The sequence below is a fragment of the Carlito syrichta genome, unplaced genomic scaffold (assembly GCF_000164805.1).
Source record: "Carlito syrichta isolate Samal-C Ts95f unplaced genomic scaffold, Tarsius_syrichta-2.0.1 Scaffold314772, whole genome shotgun sequence".
NCBI classification, from domain to species: Eukaryota; Metazoa; Chordata; class Mammalia; order Primates; family Tarsiidae; genus Carlito; species Carlito syrichta.
Genome location: NW_007258868.1, coordinates 33,458 through 59,990, shown reverse-complemented (window position 1 = coordinate 59,990; position 26,533 = coordinate 33,458).

Here is a 26,533-nt window from a genome sequence, read left to right as displayed (position 1 = left end):
CTCACCTCAGCCTCCCAAAGGCATGGGATTACAGGCTGAGCCACCGAACCCGGCTAAAATTGTATTTATTTATTAAAAAAAAATTTATATTAAAGATGGGGGTCTCACTATTTTGCCTAAGCTGATCGTGAACTCCTGGTCTCAAGCAGTTCTCCTACCGCAGCCTCTCAAAGTGCTGAGATTAGAGACATGGAGTCACTACTCCCGGCTGGCCTTCAAATGTGAATGTTTCATGTTCTAGTTCTGCATCCTCTATGACTACATCTGAGAGAAGTATAAAGGAGGAGTCCTGCCCAGGCACAGTGGCTCACTCCTGTAGCCCAGTACTTTGGGAAGCCGAGGTAGGAGGATTGTTTGAGCCCAGGAGTTCGAGACCAGTCTGAGCAACTTAGTGAGATTTCATCTCTACAGAAAATCTTAAAATTATCCAGGTATGGTGGCACATGCCTGTAATCCCAGCTGCAGAGGCTGAGGTGGAAGGATTGTTTGAGCTCAGGAGATCAAGGCTGTGGTGAGCCATAATTCTGCCACTGCACTGCAGCCTGAGTGAAAGAGTGAGACCCTGACAAAAAAGAAAAGAAAGGAGTCGTTTTCAAGGACTAAACTGTTTTGAAGCCCCTTGCTGTTAGCACAGTTACGGGGACTTGAGAATTCTCTTAGGGTTTGAGCAATCATTGACCCTTATTTGCCAGACTTGGAACATACACCATTTTACAACTTTTGTATAAGCTTGGTAGACTGTTGATGTACTTGATTCCTGGGAATCTCATGGATGAATGATTAATACTAGAAATAATGTCCAGTCATAATATTTGAATCTAAGTCCTTCCCTTACAGTTTCTCTTAGCAGTGCTCTGCTAATCTCCCAACTCTCAGTATAAAGTTTCTTCTTGACTTTACATACATAGACCTCGAGTATAAGTGCTGACATGCATTCGGTGGTCATGTGTTGGTGATGTTTACAAGGTGTTCCTTCCTTGGGTGGGAACTTTTCCTAAAGGACTGTGTTAACTGAAACCCTTTTTTTTGGTTTGAGTTGGAGTCTCACTCTGTCGCCCAGGCTGGAGTGCAGTGGCATGCTCCTGGCCACCCCAGCATTAACCTGCTGGGCTCCAGCGATCCATCCGCCTCAGCCTTCCAAGTAGCTGGAACAACAGGCGCGTGCTATGACACCTGGCTAATTTTTTATTTATTGTAGAGACAAGGTCTCGCCAAGATGCCTGGGCTGGTCACAAACCCACAGACTCAGGCAATCCACTCACCTCAGCCTCCCAAAGTGCTGGAATTACAGGCTGATCCACTGAGCCCGGCCAAGACTCTTTTTAGTATCAGGAACTGCTCAAACTGCCTTAAAGAAAAAGATAATTTATTTGTTAATATAGCTGAAAATTTAGACTATTGAGCCGAAAAGACTTCATTAGGGGTCAGGCTCTCCTTCCAACTCTTGGCTCTGCTTTCCTTCTTGTGGCTTCACTTTGAAGCAGTTTCATCCTCCCTTCCTCCCTATCTCTCCTTCCTTCCTTCCTTCCTTCCTTCCTTCCTTCCTTCCTTCCTTCCTTCCTTCCTTCCTTCCTTCCTTCTTCTCTCTCTTTCTTTCTGTCAGAGTCTCACTCTGTCAACCAGGTTGGAGTGTAGTGGCACGATCACAACTTCTGCAACCTCCCCCTGCTGGGCTCAGGCCTTCCAAATAGCTGGAACTAATGGTGTATGGCACAATGCCCAGCTAATTTTTAAATTTACTGTAGAGATGAGTTTCCTCCAAGTTGCCCAGGCTGGTTTCAAATCCGTGGGCTCAGGCAATCCTCTCGCCTCAGCCTCCCAAAGTGCTGGGATTATAGGCATGAGCCACCACACCCTGCAGAAGCAGGTTCTTTCAAGTGTTGGCCCCCATGCAGTTTAGACTTACATTCTCACAGCTGTACACTTTGTGGCTTCACTTTGTACGCCATAGCAGAAGAGCTTTACTTTCCATGCTGTTACAGCAAAAGTCCATTCCAGGCATATTTCCTTCTTGAGCTGATTGCAAGTGGGTGGATGGACACTATGTTTGGCTAGACTTAGGCCAAGTGCTAGTTGGGTAAGGGAATCCAAGTGGGGGCAGCCGCATTTGAGGTGCGTGCACTGAGAGTAGGGTAGTTGGAATGCAAACAATGAACCGGATACTTATAACAGTCAACCCTTTGGCTGCTCAGTTATGCATATAATGGTTCATTTAACTAATGCAACCATCACATTAAAAGTATATATATATATATATAAAATCTCCAAGGGACAATAACTCAAATTGTCATTTAGTAACCTTTTTCAGCTCAATGTTCACAATATCTAGGTGTTGTGAATTCCTCTTGTTTGGATTTAGAGATATCTCCTTAAAATTTTGGAACCCCGCCCCCCGCTTTTGACTTTAGCATTTAAATTCCTTTTGGGAAGGTTTGGGAAATTTGAATATCGATTGCCTTAGCTGTTGAGTATAGGGCTTTGTTTGCCAGGCTTAGAGCTTCTAAGGCATACAACTCACTTATAATATCAGTACTTTTGTTTTCCTGCTCACATTTTGGAGGTTGTGACCAAAACCAGAATTCTTTTCTTCTTCTCTCTTAGAATAAATTTTGGTGTTTGGGCCACCCACTACTTTGTAACTTGTTGACCTCTCACATGACCCTGTTGGAAATGGGGAGACAGTGAATCAATCTCCTCTTTTCTGGCTACATTCCTTTGACTAGCTCTTTGTAATTAGAACAATTGTCCCCTTTGTCAGCGAGGGAATGAATAACAGGAAGTGACTGGGGGTAATCTGTGGGTATCAGTATCCTGGTTTTGTTAGCATTCCCTATAGTTTGGGTATAGAATTTGGATATTCTAATCCAGGAAGGCCAAGATTGTCTGATTCTCAGCCATCTTGGATTGTTAACCATAAGCAAAACTGTATTTTTCCTTCTTTTCTGTTTTTAGACAAGCTTGCCTCTTTCTTGTTAGACTTTACCAAAGAGTTAGCACTTCAATATAATGAATTTTCTATCAAGTCTCTAAATATCTAGCCTTGCTTGTTTGATACGTGAGGAATCTGAAGATAAAATAGGCAACAATTTAATCAGGAACTGATACCACAACCCAGGAACTGATCATCATTTCTATTTGGGGATTGGGGGAATTCTTACTACTTTGCCTTACCTCAATTAGTCAATCCCACATTTTAGGTTCTATTTTTAATCTATTTTATTTTATTTTTTGTAGAGACAGGATTTTGCTATGTTGCTCAGGCTAGTCTTGAACTCCTGGGCTCAAGCAATCCTCCTGCCTCAACCTCTCAAAGTGCTGAGATTACAGGCATGAGCCACTGTGCCTGGATTTACAGTCTATTTTGAATACCATATTCTTGATACCATATGAAGCATTTATGTGTCTGTGATAAAAGACAAAACTCCACCTCAAATTATATTATATAAAAAGGGTAGCCGGGCTTGGTGACTCAGCCCGGTAATCCCGCGCCTTTAGGAGGCTGAGGTGAGTGGATTGCCTGAGCCCATGGGTTCGAGACCCACCTGGGCAACTTGGTGAGACCTCATCTCTACAATAAATCAAAAATCAGCCGGGCGTGGTAGCGCATGCCTGTAATTCCGACTACTTGGAAGGCTGAGGCGGAAGGATTGCCGGAGCCCAGCAGGCGAGGCTGCGGTGGCCGGGAGCGGCCACTGCGCTCCAGTCTGGGCGACCGAGTGAGACTCCAACTCAAAAAAAAAAAAAAAAAAAAGGGTAATATAGTGACTCTTGTAACTGAAATGTCCGGGAATTGCAGAACATTATGCAGTTGCCTTGTATTGACCTGGGTGGGATGTGGGCACACCTTTAGAATAATCACTAGATTCAGGGCAATGGGATACATGGACTGTCCACTCTTAGATCATATGCTCACTCCTGGACCCAGGATTGGGGTGCGGTGCCCCACTTCAATCATAGAAATTCAGAATAGGGAAGAAAGTGTTTCTTGAAAGGAAAATTAAAGTGTTGCTCTCAAGAAAATGAGAAACAGGCCTGGCACAGTGGCTCAAACCTGTAATCCCAGCACTTTGAGAGGCTGAGCCGAGAGGATTGCCTGAGTTTAGGGGTTCGAGACCAGCATGGACAATTTGGTGAGCCCTCGTCTCTACAATAAATAAATAACTAAATAATAAGCTGGGCGTGGTAGTGTGTGCCTGTAGTTCCAGCTACTTGGAAGGCTGAGGCAGAAGGATTGTCTGAACTCAGCAGGTTGAGGCTGTGGTGGCCGTAAGCGTGTCACTGCACTGCAGCCTGGGCAACAGAGTGAGACTTCGACTCCAAAAAAAAAAGGTGAGAGTGAGAAACAGACATTGGCAGGCAAAATTCAACAAATGCTACTCTGTGATGTCTACATTTTCTTTTCTTTAAAAAATTTTGTTTGTAAACTCCAGTTCTCACTCTGTTGCTCAGGCTGGAGCGCTGTGGCCTGATCATAGCTCACTGCAGCCTTGTCCTCCTGGGCTGAAGCATTCCTCCTGCCTTAGCCTCCTGAGTAGCCAGGACTACGGCTGTGTATCCCCATACCTGGCTAATTTTGTTTTTTGAGTTGGAGTCTCACTCTGTCGCCCAGGCTGGAGTGTAGTGGCCGCTCCCGGTCACCACAGCCTTGACCTGCTGGGGTCCGGTGATCCTTCTGCCTCAGCCTTCCAAGTAGCTGGAACTACAGGCGCGCGCTACCACACCCGGCTAATTTTTTTTTTTTTAATTTATTGTACAGATGAGGTCTCACCAAGTTGCCCAGATGGGTCTCGAACCTGCAGGCTCAGTCAATCCACTCACCTCAGCCTCCCAAAGCACGGGATTATAGGCTGAGCCACCGAGCACGGCTGGCTAATTTTTTTTTTTTGAGTTGGAGTCTCACTCTGTGCCCAGGCTGGAGTGCAGTGGCACACTCAACGCCATCGCAGGACCACAGACATGCGCTACCACACCTGGCGAATTTTTTGATTTATTGTAGAGATGAGGTCTCGCCAAGTTGCCCAGGCTGGTCTCGAACCCATGGGTTCGGGCAATCCTCTCACCTTGGCCTCTTGCTGGGATTATAGGCGTAAGCCACTGCGTGTGGCCTGTCTGGCTAATTTTTGAAAACGTTTTAAATTTATTTCTTTTTTTTCTGAATTGGGGTCTCACTCTGTCACCCAGGCTGGAGTGCAGTGGAACGATCATGGCTCACCAAAGTCTCAATCTCCTGGGCTCGGGCAATCCTCCCGCTTCAGTCTTCCGAGTAGCTGGGACTACAGGCGAATGCTGCCATGCCTGGCTAATTTTTGTAGAGACTTGGTCTCACTATGTGATCTAGCTGGTCTCGAACTCCTGGGACCAAGCGATCATCTTGTCTTGGCCTCTGAAAGTACTGGGGATTACAGGCATAAGCCACCATGGCTAGCCTTAAAAATTTTTTTGTTTGTAGAGACGAGATCTCACCTCATTGTTCAGGTTGGTCTCAAACTCCTGGACTCAGGAGATTCTTCCACCTCAGCCTTCCAAAGTGCTGGGATTACAGGTGTGAGCCACTATACTCAGTGGCTCCTGAATTCCCTTATAATTCCAATATGCTTTATTTTAATCCTGAGCCACTGAATATTTTGAACCATACTGATCAATTGTTTTATAGGACAGTGTTTATACAATTCAAGTTTATTTTCATAATCCCTGGAAGAATAAAAGAAACATGTAATTAATTTTGAAGTACTTCAGTAACTTCCTCTACTAAAAATGCTAAACTAGATCTTGGAGGAACCGTGCACCACCAGCTGTCACCTTAAGAAGTGCAAAGTTGGCCAGGTGTGGTGGCTCACACCTATAATCCTAGCACTTGGCCAATGAGGTGGCTCAAGCCTATAATCCCAGCACTTTGGGAGGCCGAGGTGAGAGGATTGCCTGAGCCCATGGGTTTAAAACCAGCCTGGGCAACTTGGTGAGACCTCATCTCTACATTAATCAAGAAAAATGAGCTGCATGGTGGCACACACCTGTAGTTCCAGCTACCTGTTAGGTTGAGGCAGAGGGATAACCTGAGCCCAGCTTGTGGAAGCTGTGGTGGCCGTGAGCACTCCAGCTTGGGTGACAGAGGGAGACTACAACTCAAAAAATAAAAGAAGTGCAAAGCTGAACTTCACTGTAAAGAATCCTTATTCTGAGATTACTTTCTGAGATGGTTCTCTGTTGGTAGCCATAAAAATAGAATTCTATAAACACACAAATGGCCACCTAAATAGAACACTAACCCTCACATAGGGAAAAACAACAAACTTATTTATTAATTAGACTATATTAATGTTGCTATCTTCTGTTTTCAGAGACAGTCTATTAATAATTATTTCTGCCGGTCATGGTTGCACATGCCTGTAGTCCCAGCTACTCAGGAGTTCAAGTGAGCTATGATCACACCACTGCTCTCTAGTCTGGGTGACAGAACAAGACGCTGTCTCTAAAAATAATAGTAATAATTACTATTGTTATTATTTCCTTCACTTTCTTTGTAAAAAATCTTTGTACTCATTTGTACAGATGAATATTTTTTTTCCAGCTCTAGCTTCTGGTTACAGTTTCTGTGGATATTTGCTACTCTATTTTGTTTTGCTAAACTATCCCCTATTGCGTGATGCTTTTCTTTTCCTGATGTTCATAGCAGTATCACCAATGTTCATTAAAATCCAGGAATTGGGATATAGCAATTCTATTTATTTATTTATTTTGAGTCGGGAATCTCACTTTGTTGCCCAGGCTGGAGTGTAGTGGCATGATCACAATCACCATAGCCTTGACCTCCTGTGTTCAGGCTATCCTCTGCCTCAGTCTCCCAAGTAGCTAGGACTACACAAGGCTGGATGCCCAGCTAATTTTTTTATTTTTCTATAGAGATGAGGTCTCACTATGTTGTGTAGGCTAGTCTTGAACTCCTGGACTCAAGTGATTCTCCTGCCTTGGCCTCCCAAAATGTTGGGATTACAGGTGTAACCCTGCATTTCATTTCAGTCACCTTCTTTCCTTCTTATTACATTAGTGTAGCACTAACTCAATGCTTTCTACCAGGCTTCGTTGTAAGAGGCACTTTTTAAAAAAATGTGTGAGTCCCTGTGCCTGTAAACAACTTGAGTCGCTCAAAATTAGCGTGTCTGTCTTATTCTGGCAACTCAATCTTGTGAGATCCCACAAAATGATACTACTCAGCCAGGCTGGGTGGCTCAGCCTGTAATCCCGCGCCTTTGGGAGGCTGAGGTGAGTAGATTGCCTGAGCTCACGGGTTCGAGACCCGCCTGGGCAGCGAGACCTCATCTCTACAATATCAAAAATATCAGCTGGGCATGGTAGCACATGCCTGTAATTCCGGCTACTTGGAAGGCTGAGGCGGAAGAATCGCCGGAGCCCAGCAGGTTGAGGCTGCGGTGGCCGGGAGCGGCCACTGCACTCCAGTCTGGGCGACAGAGTGAGACTCCAACTCAAAAAAAAAAAAAATGATACTACTCTCACCAAGTACCTTTCTAGAAGTAGGCTTGCAACGACCACAGCCATGGGGCCTATGGATAGCCCCCATATGCCTGAGCATAGGAACTTTTCTGAACTATTGGGCAACTTCACCCAGGGGGAAGATAGGAGAGGGGGGAGATGACATGTCGGGCGTTTGAGTGTGCCCTGAAGGGAAGAAATGAACATGAAGGCACTGTCACCTTGCCTGGTCCCAGGCACTGGATGGGACTTGGAACCATTTGAGAAAGGTGTTCCAAAGCATGGGGGCTGAGAGGGGAGGTCCTGAGGCTCAGGACCCGGAAGAGGATTCCGCTGGATACCATTTAAGGGCAGTCCTGGTCTTCCTGTTACCCTCAGGGTGGAGTTCAACCTTCGTGTTTTAATTCATCCACATCTGGTATTGCTCTCTAATAGTTGTGCAGGAAGGAACTAGATTCAATGGTGTGTTGGAACCAGCTTTCACTGGCTCTCAAGAGCCAACTGTGGAGTCGGGCTCGGTGGCTCAGCCTGTAATCCCGCGCCTTTGGGAGGCTGAGGTGAGTGGATTGCCTGAGCCCGAGGGTTCGAGACCCGCCTGGGCAGCGAGACCTCATCTCTACAATAAATCAAAAAATCATTCGGGCGTGGTAGCGCATGCCTGTAATTCCGGCTACTCGGAAGGCTGAGACGGAAGGATCGCCAGAGCCCAGCAGGCGAGGCTGCGGTGGCCGGGAGCGGCCACTGCACTCCAGTCTGGGCGACAGAGTGAGACTCCAACTCAAAAAAAAAGAAAGAGCCAACTGTGGACTTCCCCCCCCACCCCCAAATTCCATGTTCAGCGATGTCACATTGGTAGCTTAAAATTCACCATAGTGAGCCGGACTCGGTGGCTCAGCCTATAATCCCGTGCTTTGGGAGGCTGAGGTGAGTGGATTGCCTGAGCCTGCGGGTTCGAGACCCGCCTGGGCAACTTGGCGAGACCTCATCTCTACAGTAAATCAAAAATTAACCGGGAGTGGTAGCGCGCACCTGTAGTTCCAGCTACTGAGTGAGACTCCAACTCAAAAAAAAGAAAAAAAAAGAAAAAAAATTCACTATAGTGGCTTATTGGCAAATGCTAGAAATCATGTTTTAGTATTTTGGTTTTTTTGAGTTGGAGCTTCACTCCGTCGCCCAGACTGGAGTGCAGTGGCTGCTCCCGGCCACCGCAGCCTCGCCTGCTGGGCTCCGGCCATCCTTCCGGCTCAGCCTTCCGAGTAGCCGGAATTACAGGCGCGCGCTACCACGCCCCGCTGATTTTTTGATTTATTGTAGAGATGAGGTCTTGCCAAGTTGCCCAGGCGGGTCTCGAACCCGCGGGCTCAGGCCATCCATTCACCTCAGCCTCCCAAAGGCGTGGGATTACAGGCTGAGCCACCGAGCCCGGCTTGTTGTTAATTTAAAGTCTGTTTTATCTGATATAAGAATGGCTATTTCTGCTCATTTTTGGTTTCCGCGTACAAGGAATATTTTTCTCCAACCTTTTATCTTGAGTCCACAGGAGTCCTTGTGAGTTAAGTGGGTCTCTTGAAGGCAGCAGATAAATGGGTTGTGTTTTTATTTTTTATTTTTATTTTTGGAGTTGGAGTCTCACTCAGTCGCCCAGACTGGAGTGCAGTGGCCGCTCCGGCCACCGCAGCCTCGACCTGCCGGCCCCGGCGATCCTCCCGCCTCAGCCTTCCGAGTAGCTGCAACTACAGGCTCGCGCTACCACGCCCGGCTCATTTTGATTTATTGTAGAGATGAGGTCGCGCCAAGTTGGCCAGGTGGGTCTCGAACCCGCGGGCTCAGGCGACCCACTCACCTCAGCCTCCCCAGGCGAGGAATTACAGGCCGAGCCACCGAGCCGGCTTTGTTTTTTGATTTTAACAGTCCGTTAAACATATGGCCATGCATCACTGCCTAGGTTACTGTTGAAGGAATATCTTACTAGAGTGAGAGTTATGTTTCACTAAGTCCTATAAGAAGAGGTGTTTTCAAAGTGTGCCCTGGTCAGAGCGTTTTCTGAAGAATTCAAAGAGGGAGGAAGAATATTTTCAGGAAAGTAAAGAATTCTAAGAAGGTGGCTTTATATAGTTAAATTTAACCCAACTAAGGCCTTTAGCATCAGGCAGACATGGAAAAGTTGGAGGTCTCTGTACTTATTTTTATAAATTCAGATTATTTAAATATCAGTGACTGATAAGGACACTAGAAAAACAAAGTCCGGCAATAGTTTGCTTACTAATATATATGCAAAAATTGTACAAAAATATTAATTCTAGTTATTTAAAAATTAAGTATTAGTAATAAAGAATACCCAATTAAGATTTATAGTAGGAAGTCAAGGATAGTTTAGTATCAGGAGCACAACCAATACAATTATTTTATTAACAAGCTTTAAAACATCTTAGTAGACTTTAAACTGGGCGTGATGGCTCATGCCTGTAATCCCAGCACTTTGAAATGCAGAGGTGAGAGAACTGCCTGAGTCCAGGGGTTCAAGCCCAGCCTGGACAACTTGATGAGACCTTGTTTCTACAATATATCAAAAAATTAGCTGGGCGTGGTGGTGCACACCTGTGGTTCCAGCTACTTGGAAGGCTGAGGTGGAAGATTGCCTGAGCCCAGCAGGTCGGGGCTGTGGTGGCCGTAAGCATGCCACTGCATTCCAGCCTGGGCAACAGAGTGAGAGTCCTACTCAAAAAAAAAAAAAAGAAAGAAAAACAAAAAAAACTTAGTAGATTTTGAAGAGATAATTGATACATTTCAATAGCCATTCCTAATAAAACTCTATAATCAAGGAAATAATCGATACATTTGACTATATAAAACTAAAAACTTATCTTCATCAAAAGATCGTTTTGTACCACATACAAAATGATAATATAATAGACCGATTGAGAGAAAATGTTTGCAATATTCATATTTTCATATTCAGAAGATTTAAAGAGCTTCTATAAATTAGTACATAAATGAAAAACAATCTAAATAAAATTGGAAAATATTTGAACAAATAATTTACTGAATAAAAGGATATTCGTCTCAGTGTTAATAAATCAAATGCAAATTAAAACAATTTGAGATGCCATTACATATTCATTAGATTAGCTAAATTTCTGAAGCATGCTAATAAGTGTTAGCTAGGATATAGAACACCTAGAATTCTTCTAGACTGCTGGTGGGAGTATAAACTGATGCAGTTACTTTGAGGTGATATTTCGCAACAGGTAAAGCTGAAAATACACGTATTGTAGTGGGCATAGACCTGTGTTGCTTCTTAGATTCTTGTGACCACCTTCTCTTTTCTTTTTGAGTTGGAGTGCCGTGGCCCCTCCCGGCCACCACAACCTCGACCTGCTGGGCTCCGACGATCCTTCCGCCTCAGCCTTCCGAGTAGCCAGAATTACAGGCGCGCACTACCACGCCCGGCTGATTTTTTGATTTATTGGAGAGATGAGGTCTCGCTGCCCAGGCGGGTCTCAAACCCGCGGGCTCAGGCAATCCACTCACCTTAGCCTCCCAAAGGCGTGGGAGTACAGGCTGAGCCACTGAGCCCGGCTTCACCTTCTCTTTTCTAACGGCACTGTCTACCTTTTAGTTTTCCCCGATATTGCTGTCTCTGACTGTGACCTTGCCAAGCTCTCTGAGCTGGCTGGAGTCTGAGTAGAAAGCTAGACTTCCAGGACATTCATACTGCTCATGTCAAGCCCTATTCATGATACATAGTCTTTCTACTTGTAGACTTGCATAGCATGCTGTACACAGGTTATGGGATTTGTCTTTCTGAGTGGCTGCTGAGAAGCCAGATGATGCAGCCCTAAAACACAGAGGTAGGAAAAGTAGTCAACTCCTTTGGGGTGAATTTTGACTTATGGGAAGGAGAAGGGGAAGGAGAGATGGGCAAACAAGTCCCCTCTCATTTTGTCATTCTGTAGATTATGCTGTGGTGTGCTTTCTCCTTTGAATAGTCTGGTAAAAAATATTCATCTGCTGAGTGACCACTATTTTTTTTTGTGGCTGGTTGTGATGCAGTGGCCTGCCTGGTAATGAATTGAGTTATATTGCTTTGTATCTTATCTCAGTTCCCTTTTCCTTATGCTTGCTGTACTGGGCTTGCATCTTCTAAATAAAGTGTCAGCATTTTAATCCTTGCCTCAGGCTCTTTTTCCTAGAGGACTCAGGCTAAAATAGGTAGAAATACAGTTTGGAATTTCTAGTTCCAAGCTAGAGAGGGACTCTTACACATGCGAATAAGGAGGTATCTATAAGAATGTTCACTACAGCCTTGAGCAGTTTACTTGTAACAGTAAAAAAATTTGTAAATAATTAAATATTATTGTGGTAATGTATACAAAGAAATAATATATCCCACTGAAAATGAAGAACCTAGGGCTACATGTAGAACATGAATAAATCTCAAAAATGTATAGTGAAACAAAAAAGCAAGTAGCAGAAAAATTCATATTGCATACAATCATTTATGTCAAATTGACAAGCGTATAAAATAATCACGTAAGTTTCTAGATATATGTTTGTAGTAGAAATAGGAAATATTTTGGGATAGAGAAGCCACACTTCAAAATAGTATTGCCTTTGGAGAGGGAGAAAGGAAATGAGATATAGGAAGGGTCTGTGGGCTTCAGTGATATCTGCAATGCTTTATTTCTTTTTTTCTTCCATTTGAAAGCAGACATTGTTTATTAACTCCTCAATTAACATAAATAATCATGACAGACACCTTAGTTCATCCTTCTAATAAGCCTGTTGCAAGGCTGAGGTTGTGTGCTGGAATGCAGGGATGGTAGTTAGAAAAAAGTTGTGAGGGCAGCCCCCTCAGGTCCCCTCCCGCTGTGGGAGCTTTTCTGTCCTCTCAATAAATTCTGCTTTCTCAAAAGAAAAAAAAAAGAAAGAAAGAAAGAAAGAAAAGAAAAGAAAAAGAAAAAGGCTGTACTCAGTTTCTCAACCAACTCATCTTTGACAAAGCCTCCATCAGCAACCACTGGGAAGAGGAGAACCTATTCAGTAATGGTGCTGGGAAAATTGGCTGACCACATGCAGGAGATTAAAACAAGACCCCTACCTATCACCATACGCAAAAATCAACTACAAATGAATCAAAGAGCTAGACGTAAAACTTCAAACTATAAGAACCTTAGAAAATGCAGGAGACACCCATATAGAAATTGGAACTGGAAACCAATTCCTGATCAAAACTCCAAGTACCTATGCCATAAGAGATAAGATAGACAAGTGGGACCTCATCAAACTGACAAGCTTCTGCAAAATCAAAGAAACCATCAAGAGAGCAGGGAGACAGCCCACAGACTGGAAAAAAATACTTGCCAACTGTCTGTCTGACAAAAAGCCTAACATCTAGAATCTACAAGGAACTCAAACGTGCTGAAAAGAAAAAAACAAACACCCCCATTACAAAGTGGGCAAAAGATATGAATAGACACTTCTCAAAAGAAGACATACAAGTAGCCAACAGAGACATGAAAAAATGCTTAGCCTCACTAGTCATCAAGGAGATGCAAGTTAAAACTACACTGAGATACCACCTAACTCCAGTCAGGATGGCTATCATCAATAATTCAAAAAACAACAGATGCTGGAGAGGATGTGGCAAAAAGGGAACACTTCTACACGGTTGATGGGAGTATAAACTAGTACCACCTCTGTGGAAAACAGTTTGGCTATTCCTAAAAGATCTAAAAAGCGACCTTCCATATAACCCTGCAATCCCCCTACTGGGAATATATACCCAGAAGAACTCAAATCACTCAATAAAAAAGATACCTGCAGACATATGTTTGTTGCAGCATTGTTCACAGTAGCAAGAACATGGAACCAACCGTGGTGCCCATCAAAAGAGGACTGGATTAAAAAAAATGTGGTACATATACATGATGGAATATTATGCAGCCATAAAGAGGAACAAAATCATGAACTTCACAGCAACCTAGATGAACTTGGAGTCTATAATACTGAGTGATCTTTCACAGAAACAAAGAACTGAGTATCACATGTTCCCACTCATAAGCAGACCTTGAACTATTATCGTAATACTCTAAGAAAAGGATTGGCAGTAGTGGGAAACTGCCAGGGCGGTGGGGGAGGAGCGGGATTGGCAGTAGTGGGAATCTGCCCGGGGAAGGGGGGGACACACCTTATCAACAAGGGTACCTGCATAATGAACATTTGTATACCCAACCCTGAATTGTACCCCACATCTTTAAAAGAAAAAAAAAAAGAAAAAAACAAACAACCCCATTATAAAGTGGGCAAAATATATGAATAGATACTTCTCAAAAGAAGACATACAAAACCGGGCTTGGTGGCTCAGCCTGGAATCCCACGCCTTGGGAGGCTGAGGTGAATGGATTGCCTGAGCCTGCGGGTTCAAGACCCGCCTTGGCAACTTGACGAGACCTCATTTCTACAATAAATTTAAAAATTAGCCGGGCATGGTAGCGCGTGCCTGTATTTCCAGCTACTCGGAAGGCTGAGGCAGAAGGATCACCGGGGCCCAGCAGGTTGAGGCTGCAGTAGCTGGGAGCGGCCACTGCACTCCAGTCTGGGCGACAGAGTGAGATTCCAACTCAAAAAAAAGAAAAAAGAAAAAAGAAGACATACGAACAGCCAACAGATACATGAAAAAACACTCAGTCTCACTAGTCATCAAAGAAATGCAAATTAAAACCACACTGAGATACCACCAAACTGCAGTCAGGATGGCCATCATCAATAACTAAAAAAACAACAGATGCTGGAGAGGATGCAGAGAAAAAGGGGACACTTCTATACTGTTGGTAGGAGTGTAAACTAGTACAGCCTTTGGGAAAACAATTTGGCGATTCCTAAAAGATCTAAAAATCAACCTTCCATAGGATCCTGCAACCCCTCTACTGGGAATATACCTGGAACAACACAAACCACTCTATGAAAAAGAGACCTGCATATGTATGTTTATTACAACATTGTTCACAATAGCAAAAACATGGAACCAACTGTATTGCCCATTGAAAGGGGACTGGATTAAAAAAATGTGGTACAGAGCCGGGCTCCGTGGCTCAGCCTGTAATCCCACGCCTTTGGGAGGCTGAGGTGAGTGGATTGCCTGAACCTGCGGGTTCGAGACCCGCCTGGGCTACGAGACCTCATCTCTACAATAAATTAAAAAAAAAAACTAGCCAGGCGTGGTAGCGTGCCTGTAGTTCCAGCTACTTGGAAGGCTGAGGTGGAAGGATGGCCGGAGCCCAGCAAGTCAAGGCTGCGGTGGCCGGGAGCAACCACTGCACTCCAGTCTGGGTGACAGAGTGAGACTCCAACTCAAAAAAAAAAAAAATGTGGTACATATACATGATGGAATATTATGCAGCCATAGAGAAGAACAAAATTATGAGCTTCATAGCAACCTGCATGGACTTAGAGTCTATAATGCTTAGTAATCGATCACAGAAACAAAGAACTGATTATCAGATGTTCTCACTTAAAAGCAACCTTGAAAAATTATGGTAATACTATAAGAAAAGGATTGGCAGTAATGGGAAACTGCCAGGGGAGGACAGGGGCAGGATTGGTAGTAGTGAGAATCTGCGGGGAGATTCGCCTGAGCAACTTGGCGAGACCTCATCTCTACAATAAATCAAAAAATTAGCCGGGCATGGTAGCATGTGCCTGTAGTTCCAGCTACTTGGAAGGCTGAGGCGGAAGGATCGCCAGAGCCCAGCAGGTCGAGGCTGTGGTGGCCGGGAGCGGTCACTGCCCTCCAGTCTGGGCAACAGAGTGAGACTCCAACTCAAAAACAACAACAAAAAAACAGAAAGAAAGGGATTGGCAGTAGTGAGAAACTGCCAGGGGAGGGAGCAGGGAGAGGGCACACTTTAACAGTAAGGGTACCTGATCTCAAACCAGCTGGTGTGGGGACCAAAGAGAGGCCTAAACTTTACCTGGAGAAGGACCATTTGTATACCTGACCCTGAAGTGAACTCTACATCTTGAAAATTAAAATTAAAAAAAAAAAAAAAAAAAGGAAAAGAGGCTAAACCTAGAAGAAAAATATCATTTCCCGTCACAAAAGGATCTTAGGGTGTGTGTGTGTGTGTGTGTGTGTGTGTGTGTGTGTGTGTGTGTGTGTTGGGGGACTCAATCTGTCTCCCAGGCTGCAGTGGCAAGATCGTGGCTCACCACAGCCTTGACCTCCTGGGCTCCCTTCCTGTCTCAGCCTCCTGAGTAGCTTCGACTACAAGTGCACACGCCTGGCTAATTTTTCGATTTTTTGTACAGATGAGGTCTCTCTGTGTTGCCCAGGCTGGTGTGGAACTCCTGAGCTCAAGCAATTCTCCTGCCTCAGCCTCCCAAGGTGCTAGGATTACAGGCATGAGCCACCATGTCCAGCCTAGATCTGAGAATTTTATGATTGGTTTTTTCTTTTTCTTTAAAAAAAAAATCTAGATAGAACTGCCAATGCAAACTCTTTGAGGCAGATGGGGCCAGTGTGGCTGGGCTGGGTAACTGAGGGGCAGGGTGACAGGAGCGGAAAGGAGGGGTAAGGGGTGGAAACACTGTAGGAAACTGAAAGGATTTGGTTTTCACTCAGATTTCTGGACTAACAAAAAGCATTTTTCTAATTTCATCCACAGATTCTGTTATCACTTAGAAGGTAATTTGTCAAGCTTTCCCTCATACCACTTTCCCTACAGGGTTAGTCTTGCCTGAAGCTAAGAGGTGGGGTATCTCTAACAGGCATCATTCTCACAAAGGACTGTGAGTAGTTTCCAGGTCAAAACCGGAAGAACAAGACAAACCGGGTCGCCAATCTAGTGAGACAAAGAATGGGAGCCAAGGTATGGAGCCAAATGACAGGCTTCGAGGTGCAGGCCAGGCCCAGGAGAGGGGCAGCAGTGCTGGCCAGTGGGGAAGGGGGGCCAGGATTCAGGAAGTGAGGTGCAGATATAGCAGTTTAATTTATCTTCATCAGAAATCTTGAAATCACTAGAGCAGCTGCTTGCTTTCTTAACAATCTTGTCATCAGTCTTGAGTTTCAGATTCCTCTCACTAGTCTTCTTTATTCATTCGGATGATATTCCCCTTGATAAAGAAAGCAGAAGTGAAATTATAAAAACACCATTTTCTTTGTCATTTCTCAACTCCACCATCTCCAATCCATTCTCGCCCTACAGCAATCTTTTTGCCATGCAAATCTGATTGTGTTCGGCTTTCTCTCATATTTATAATGAAATCGAAACTTTCTTTTTTCAGTCAGTTAAGGCTTCCCTAATTTTGGCCCCACCCTCGAATATTTTTTAAAATCTTGAGCAACCCCTTCGGGTCCCCTCCCACTTTGGGAGCTTTTCTGTCCTTCCAACAAATCCTTTCTAAAAACCTTTTTGGTTTCATTGTTGCCTCTTTCCTATTCCTTTCTGTAACCTTGCCATTCCAGGAGATGCAATTCGCGGTTAGAGCGGTTTCTTAACAGCAGCACTATTTGGGGTCAGATAATGTATTTGCTATGGTCGCCTGTCTGTGCATTGTGGGATATTTAGCTGCGTCCCTGACCTTTACCCTCAGGCCGCCAGTAGCACTCATGACAACCAAAAAATTTTTCAGATATTTCGAAATCTCCGCGGGGGTAAAATCGCCTCCACCTAAGTTCTGGAATAGAGTATGCTGCTCCCTGTCTGCCCTCTCTGCTCACCCTTCTTTCTGCAGGGAAAGTCATTCCTGTGCTCATCCTGGCAAACACACGCTCATTTCTAAGTCTCTACGTGGTCCTCCTCCTTGGTGAAGTCTTCCGTGACTCCCAAGATGGAGGTAGACAAGCTGATCCTCCCAGTCCCATGGTACCTTGCCTTATTAGACCCAGATCCAGTTGTATTCTAATTCACTGAGGTTGTCTGTTCCATATCAGACCGAGGATTTAGAAGGCCAGACTGTTTTTTCAGTATTTTGTCTTCTGTTCCTGGCCCAGAATATTGACACCTATGTGCATCTTTGAAACTTTACAGATCTGAATATTAGATATGATTAAAGCAATTTAAAATGACATTTAAAGGCAGATCAATTTTTTTCCTCATAGCTGATGTGATACGTGTAATATCCAAGTTTTAGTCACTGCATCTGAAACATATTTTATATATGATTTGTGATTCGTTGCCTCTAGTTATTAAATTTGCTGTTGAATGCAGTTTATAAATTATGTTTTGCTTATCTACAAAGACTCAAAACCTTTATGATTTATACCAATTTTGTAGCTATTATCTAATACTTTGTGTATTTATCGATGTGTGTCTCTTTTGGATTTGAGAATTTTATCAGGAGAGTCCTGGGATATATTTATAGTCATGGCAGGGATATGTTCTGAGAAATACTTTGTTAGGCTATTTTGTCCTTATGAGAACATTGGCAAGAAACATACACAAACCTGGGTGGTATAGCCAACTGTACACCTGGGCTAGATGGGATAGCCTATGGCTCCTAGGCTACATATCTGCACAGCTGTTACGGTACTGAATACTGCAGACAGTTGTACAGCAATGTTGAATCTTTTTGAATCTAAACATAGAAGTGGTACAGTAAATATACAATTTAAAAAGCGGTACACCTGTGGAGGGCATTTACTGCGAATGGGGCTTGTAGGACTGGAAGTTGCTCTGGGTGAGTCAGTGAGTGAGTGGTGGGTGACTGTGGAGGCCAGGCACATGACTGTGCACTACTGCAGACTTTATAGACCCTGTACACTTAGGCTACGGTAAATTGATTTAAAAATATTTTTTCTAGCTGAGCTCGGTGGCTCAGCCTGTAATCCCAGCACTTTGGGAGGCTGAGGTGAGTGGATTGCCTGAGCCTGCGGGTTCGAGACCCGCCTGGGCAGCGAGACCTCACCTCTACAATAAATAAATAAAAAAATCAACCGGGCGTGGTAGCGCACGCCTGTAATTCTGGCTACTTGGAAGGCTGAGGCGGAAGGATCGCCGGAGCCCAGCAGGCGATCGAATGAGACTACAACTCAAAAATATATATATATATATTTTTTTCTTTAATAATAATTTAAGCTTAGCTTACTATACGTCTTTTATTATGTAAAATTTAAACATCTTAAAGCTTTTTGATTCTTTTGTAATAATGCTTAGCTTCAAACACAAACATGCTGTACAGATGTACAAAAATATATTTCTCTCTCTTTTTTTTTTTGAGGTAGAGTCTCACTCCGTCACTCGGGCTGGCGTGTAGTGGCACGCTCATGGCTACCCCACCATCGACCTGCTGTGTTCACACCATACTTTCACCTCAGCCTTCCAGTAGCCGGAGCTATAGGCACGCCCTACCACGCCCACCTAATTTTTAAAAATGTATTGTAGAGACGAGGTCTCGCCAATTTGCCCAAGCTGGTCTCGAACCTGCAGCCTCAGGCAATCCACTCGCCTCGGCCATCCAAAGTGCTGGAATTACAGGCTGAGCCACTGAGCCCGGCCAAAATAAATAAAGTAAAAGTTAAAAAAAAAAAAAAAAGAAAAAAAAATTTCCTCTGTATCTTTATTCTACAAGCTTTTTTCTTTTCTTTTCTTTTTTGAGTTGGAATCTCTGTTGCCCAGGCTGGATGGAGTGCAGTGGCACGCTCATGGCCACTGTAGCCTCAACCTGCTGGGCTCAGGTCACCTCAACCTTCCAAGTAGCTGGAACTACCGGCACGTGCCTCCATTTCTGGCTAATTTTTTTGATTTATTGTAGAGACTAGGTCTTGTCTAGTTGCCCAGACTTGCCTGGGCTCAGGCAATTCTCTCATCTCTGCCTTCCAAAGTGCTGGTATTACAGGCGTGAGCCACTGTGTCCAGTGCTTTTTTCTTTTTTTTGAGTTGGAGTCTCACTCTGTTGCCCAGACTGGAGTGCAGTGGCCGCTCCCGGCCACCGCAGCCTCGACCTGCTGGGCTCTGGCGATCCTTCTGCCTCAGTCTTCCGAGTAGACGGAATTACAGGCGCGCACTACCACGCCTGGCTGATCTTTTTATTTATTATAGAGATGAGGTCTCGTCAAGTTGCCCAGGCGGGTCTCGAACCTGCGGGCTCAGGCAATCCACTCACCTCAGCCTCCCAAGGCGTGGATTTACAGGCTGAGCCACCGAGCCCTGCTCAGTGCTTTTTTTTCTATTTTAAATTTTTAAACTTTTTGTTAAAAACTAAGATACAAATACACATATTAGCCCAGACCCACACAAGATCAGGATCATTAAGGCATCACCAGGTAATAGAAATTTTTCAGCCCCATTACAATCTTATGGCACCAATGTTGTATATTTGGTAGTATCCTTGACTGAACTATGGTTATGCGGCACATGACCGTAGTGTTGAATAACCGCCTACATAGAGCAACACTATTACTTGACAATAATTTAGTATTTCTGCACTTTTAGTTATTGAAGACCAACTATTCTTTAAAAAGTTATTTTCATTTAGGAAGTTTTTAATCTATCATTAACTGTGATCATTGTGAAAAAGATTTTGAACATTTGATTTCTAAATACTTACCCATGCTGCCATCTCCTGGCTGCTATTGAGTATTGTAACAATCACGGTTTAAAGGTTTTCAAAAAGTAATGGGATATATGACTATAAAAAATCTTTCATTTCCCTCCCTTTTCATTTTCTTTTTTTATTTAGTTTGCAGAAGACCTATACACATTTTTCTGTTTTCTCCATAAAACAGTTGACCATCTACCTACCTTCCTAGCCACCCACTGCTAAAGACAGAATGATGTAGTACTGGAGTATAAAAAGGATGTGCTAACTATACTCTGTCCCTCTAGACGGATATCCACCATTCTTTACTCTACCTTGTGCCCTGAGTGGCAGAGACTGACGTATATGGAATTTACTAAAAAGCTTCCTTGACTTTTGGCTTCAAGTTGCATCTGGGCAATGGGAAGCATTTAAAGGATATTAGAGAAGAGAGTAGAGCTAGTATTTATCCCCCCCAGTCCCTTCCTATGAGGTCACAAGTCTCTGTTCCTCAGTTGAAAGCCATATCTCCCCATGAGAGCCCTTACCAAATAGCTACCTCTAAGGGAGGTGGTAATCACTTCCTCTCTATACCCTTCAGGCCTATGGATGACAACAGTACCTAACTGTTAGGAAACCTAGAGCACATCACTGTCCCCTGGGGTTATCCTTTGTAAATGGTCCTTCTATTAAAAAGTTCTTAAATTACCTAGCTTGAACATTTCTCATATTGGGTCCCTGATCAGAACAATGGGAATAATGATAGCAGTTAGCTCATAAACTTGTTGTAAGGGTTAAATAAATTAAAACCCAACTAGTGTTTAAATAACGGCTAAGCAAAGAGATAAAAATAAAAGAAATCAGAAATGATAGTGATGGAAGAAAAAGATGGAATACAAGGATGATCCAATAGTAGAATAATTGCTATTCCTTTAGTGGTCCTCCAAAATGAAATACTTATATTGAAATATCTTTGCAAAGATTTCATAGGTGTAAATGACAAAAACTTTTCTTTTTCTTTTTTCTTTTTGAGTTGGGTTCTCACTCTTGTCATCCAGGCTGGAGTGCAATGCTATGGACACAGCTCACACAGCCTTGATCTCTAGGACTCAAGAAATCCTTCTGCCTCAGTCTTCGGAGTAGGTGGGACTGCAGGTGCATACCACCATTCCCAGCTTATTTATGGACTTTTTTGTAGCGACGAGGTCTCGCTATGTTGTCCAGGCTGGTCTTGTACTTCTGGGCTCAAGCAATCCTCCTGCCTCAAGCCTCCCAAAGTGCTGGGATTACAGGTGTGAACCACTGCACCTGGCAGAGAAAAAACATTTCTGATATGAAGGGATACCTGGATTAGCAGATCAGAAATTTATGTTATATAGGAAAAGTTGATACAAGAATGCTCAATAAGACATGAGTAGCAGCCTAGACAACATAGCGGGACCTCCTCTCTACAAAAATAAAAAAATTTAACTGAGTGTGGTGGCACGTAATAGTCCTACCTACTACTTGGGAGGCTGAGGCAAAAGGATTGCCTGAGCCCAGGAGGTGGAGGATGCACTAAGCCATGATTGCACCTCTTCACTCCAGCTTGGAAGACAGAGTGGGATCCTGGCTCAAAAAAAAAAGACATGCAATAAAGTAATAATTCTTTCAGTAAACAGCTGCCTCAAGAACAAAGTCCCCTGAAAGGAGATACAAGAAAAGATTGGTCTTATACTAATATTTAATTCCAGAAAACATCAAGGTCTACAAAATTTTGAGGGAATAAGGTGTGATACAGGACTATAGCCAAATATTTCTTGATTTAAATATTCCTTAATTTAAAAAATTTCGCGATTTAAAAATGCCTAGAATGTTATATTTCACAGTAGTCATTTCCAAGGGAGTCTTACCAACCTGTGACCAGTCTATGGTAACTAGTGAATATTTACCAAAATGGTGAATTATTTATTACATAAATTGTAAACATGTTTTTAAAAATACTCAGTAAAATAACAAGTGTTTTAATTTGTAAACTAAACCATGTGTTTAAAAGCATGGTTTTGTCCACCTTCAGAGGCTTGTACCATTTGTCAGGGATATTATTTTTGGCTGTGGTAAAGAGTCCCAAAAGTTTACATGGTGTGTTCCCCCCTACTTGTTTATGCCCATACGTCTCAATTATGCTAATATGGACCCAAATAAATTGCACACATACAAAATTACAGCCAGCTTGTCTTAGTTTATTTTGCTCTGCTCTGACAGAGTACTTGAGATTGGATAATTCACAAAGAAGAGAAATTTATTCCCTCACAGTTCTAAAGGCGAGAAAGTCCAAGACCATGTCATCAGCAACTGATATGGGCTTTCTTACTGTGTCCTCACATGACAAGAGGAAGAAGGGCAGGAGAGATGAACTCTGTTTTCTCTCATGGCAGGATGCCAGAAAAGAAAGTCCGTGACTACGATCCCCTTTTATGATAACATGAATCCATTCATCAGGACAGAGCTCTCATGACCTGAACACCTTCCAGTGAGTCACGTCTCCCGTTGGGCTCCACCTCCCAACACAGCTGCACCGGAGATCAAGTTTCTAGCCCACGGATTTGAGGGGACATGTTCAGACTATAGCACAGCTGTTATGGGCTGAATGTTGTTTCCCCAAAATTCATTCATTGAAGTCTTTAGCCAATCCCTCCCCCCTACCTCAGAATGTGATGTTATTTGGAGATGGAGCATTTAAAGGGATAATTAAGTTAAAAATGCAGCCATTAGGGTGGGTCCCAATCCAATATGACTGGTATTCTTATGAGAAGGGAAAATCTGGACACAGACATGCACAGAGGGAAGATGATGTGAATATACAGGGAAAAGATGGCCATCTACAAGTCAAGGGAGAGGTCTCAGAAGAAATAGCCCGGCAACAACTTGGTCTCAGACATTTAGCTTTTAGAATTATGAGAAAATAAATTTCTGTTGTTTAATTAACCCAGCCTGTGGTTCTTTGCTATGGCAGCCATAGTAAGCTTACACATCAGGTTTTTCAAATAATTGTAGGCAGGCATTATCAAACTCAAAAGAAATTAGGAGTGAAACTGCTAAAATGGAACATAAATAGGTTATGAAAATTTCAGGTGCATGGAGTAGGGTAGCTACTTATGAGACTACTGAATAACATTTTAAGAGGAAGATAAAATCAAACTATAAGTTTTAGCTATAAGATACATACTGAAACTTGGGGATTTTCTATGACAATGTGGTTTTTAAAAAAATCTTGTTACAGAGCTAAAATTTTGGAAATCCAGAGTTGATTCCGTGGGCTGATGGATTCCTGTCATTACCAGACATCTTATATATAAGCAGGCATTATTTGGGAAAGAGTGGTGCCTTAACTATGGAATGGTGACATCAGAAATAATTTTAGGCTGGGCTTGGTGGCTCAGTCTGTAATTCCAGCACTTTGGGAGGCTGAGGCCAGTGGATTGCCTGAACCTGTGGGTTTGAAACCCGCCCGGGCAACTTGGCAAGACCTTGTCTCTACAATAAATCAAAAATTAGCCGGGCGTGGTAGCGCGCGCCTGTAGTTTCAGCTACTTGGAAGGCTGAGGAGGAAGGATCACTGGAGCCCAGTAGATCGAGGCTGCGGTGGCTGGGAGCGGCCAGTGCACTCCAGTCTGGGTGACAGTGAGACTCCAACACACACATACACACACACACACACACACACACACACCCACCCACACACACACACACACAAGGAAATAGTTTGAAACATATAGGGCCGGGCTTGGTGGCTCAGCCTGTAATCCTGCGCTTTGGGAGGCCAAGGTGAGTAAATTGCCTGAGCCTGTGGTTCGAGACCTGCACGGGCAACTTGGCGAGACCTCGTCTCTACAATAAGTCAAAAATTAGCCAGCCGTGGTAGTGCGCGCCTGTAGTTCCAGCTACTCGGAAGGCTGAGGCGGAAGGATCGCTGGAGCCTAGCAGGTCGAAGCTGTGGTAGTCAGGAGTGGTCACTGTGCTCCAGTCTGGGCGGCTGAGACTCCAACTCAAAAAAAAAAAGAGAAAGATGTATAGGATACCCATATGCCTCCCAACATCCCACCCCCAAACCTTTAAATATTCCTTCTGACACTCAGGAATCTGCCCTGTCCTTTGTGTGAAGAAACTATTTCTACTTTGCTTTAAGTAGCTGTTGCTCTGTTTTCTATTTAGACAGTGGAGGAAGAAGTGAATAATTTTTCTTGTGTCCTTTTCTCCTTGTCATTAGGCTAATAACCAGAGTCAGATACCGAAAGGTAAAATAAGACTATGAAAAAAAAATGCTTCTTGATTGATTTAACTTTAGGAATCTGATAATTTACATTAGGAAGGAACATCTGGTGTTATCTAAATTGATCTGTCTAGTTGTTTCTGTGTGATGTGGTATGTGGCAGGACCAATCTAGTCTTCAGACATGAGCGTATTGCTGCACTGTTTTTCCTACTGTGAAATGACTCCCTTAGTAAAGGGCAATGTGGGGAAAATTGGAGTATAGAGAGTATAGAGAGGTCAGCAAAGCACCTGGCCTGATTGGAGCCAAGAGGGACTGCCTGTCTCAAAGAAAAGGTAAGTGGAAGATCCTTAGCACTCCCCATTACCACTATGGACACCTGAAGTCCTATTCACAGGAGAACCCCGTAGGCCTAACAGGCCCTAAGCCTATCATAGAGAGCTGCCTGGAATCCCCACAGGGGCATTGCTCCAGAGAGAAAACTCCCACTGTGTTCTTCACCCTACTCTCCAGGACTTAAGCTGCTATGAAATAATGCCATTTTGAGAACACACTTACTGTTAGAGTGGATCTTGCCTTGGTGCCCAATAGCACCTGCATCTTCAAATCCCTGGAGCCCCTATCATCATCTCACAAAAAGCTGCAATGCCACAACCCTGACTAGACTCAGAAATATAGCTGTGACTGCAGCACCCGAGCCCATGCAGTGCTCCAAAGAACAGATAGTCCAGCACAGTGGGAGGGCACCTCCAAGACTTGAAGGAGCAGCTGTGCATGCTTCTCAGGGCCTGGTAGTCAGCCATCTACCACATTGCAACCTTCCTCCCTGGAGAGGCAGAACCACTGTATGTATCCCCTGAGCATTGAGACTGGCTTGCTTGGGACCCCCTGTCGGTAGTGATTCTGCCCCCTTGACTGGTGGAGACTGTGCACCTAGTGGATGTCTCCCACTCCCAGGACCTGAGCATTGGCCTTCCCAATAGCTTCTACCCACCACCAAGGCCACACCAATGCCTTCACAAACATAATCCAGACCACTGAGACATTCACAGACATTCCTGTCATTGATTATATGAAAATAAATCACATGGAGACTGCACTACTGCACCCACTCAGAACCAGAGCCAAAATACCCTACTCAAAGGACACATCTACAAGAAAAAAGTCTTTCCCTGCAAAAGGTGTGCCATCAAACTGCAAGAGGTGGCTGTTCTACTACATGTCCAGATATCAATGTAGGGACACAAGAACCATTAAGAAACAAGGAACTAGGACACTTTCAAAGGAACACAATACTTTAATAACAGGTTCTGAAGAAAAGAAAATTTCTGAGAATAAATTCAAAATAATGATATTAAGGACACTCAATGAAATACAAGAGAATACAGATAGTTCAACAAAGCCAGAAAAATAATTTATGATCTGAGTGAGAAATTCAACAAAGAGATATCATTGAAAAAGAGTCAAACAGAAATTTTGGAGCTGGAGAATTTAATGAATAAAATAAAAAATACAATTAAGAAATTCAACAATAGACTAGATCAAGAAGAAGAAAGAATTTCTGAAATTGAAGACAAAACCTTGAAATAACCCAATAAAAAATTAAAATAATAAAAGTTAAATAGAACAAGTGAAGCACTGTGTCTCATGCCTATAATTTCAGCTACTTGGGAGGCTAATGAGGGAGGATTGCTTGAGTCCAGGAGCTTGAGACCAGCCTGGGTAACAAAGTCAGCCCCAGGGCCGGGATCCATGGCTCAGCCTGTAATCCCAGCACTTTGGGAGGCCGAGGTGAGTTGATTGCCTGAGCCCGCGGGTTCGAGACCTGCCTGGGCAACTTGACAAGACCTCATCTCTACAATAAATCAAAAAATCAGTCGGGGGTGGTAGCGCGGCTATAGTTCCAGCTACTTGGAAGGCTGAGGCGGAAGGATCGCCGGAGCCCAGCAGGTCGAGGCTGTGGTGGCCAGGAGCGGCCATTGCACTCCAGTCTGGGTGACAGAGTGAGACTCCAACTCAAAAAAAAAAGCCAGCTCCAATTCTAATCATCATCATCATCATTATCATCATTATTTAGGTGTGGTGGCATGCACCCATAGTTCCATCTATTTGGAAAGCTGAGGCATGAGGATTGCTTGAGCCCAGGTGTTTGAGACTGCAGTGAGCTATAATTGCACTACTCCAGCTTGAGCAACAGAACAAGATCTTGTCTTTAAAAATAATTTTTTTTTGAGTTGGAGTCTCACTCTGTCACCCAGACTGGAGTGCAGTGGC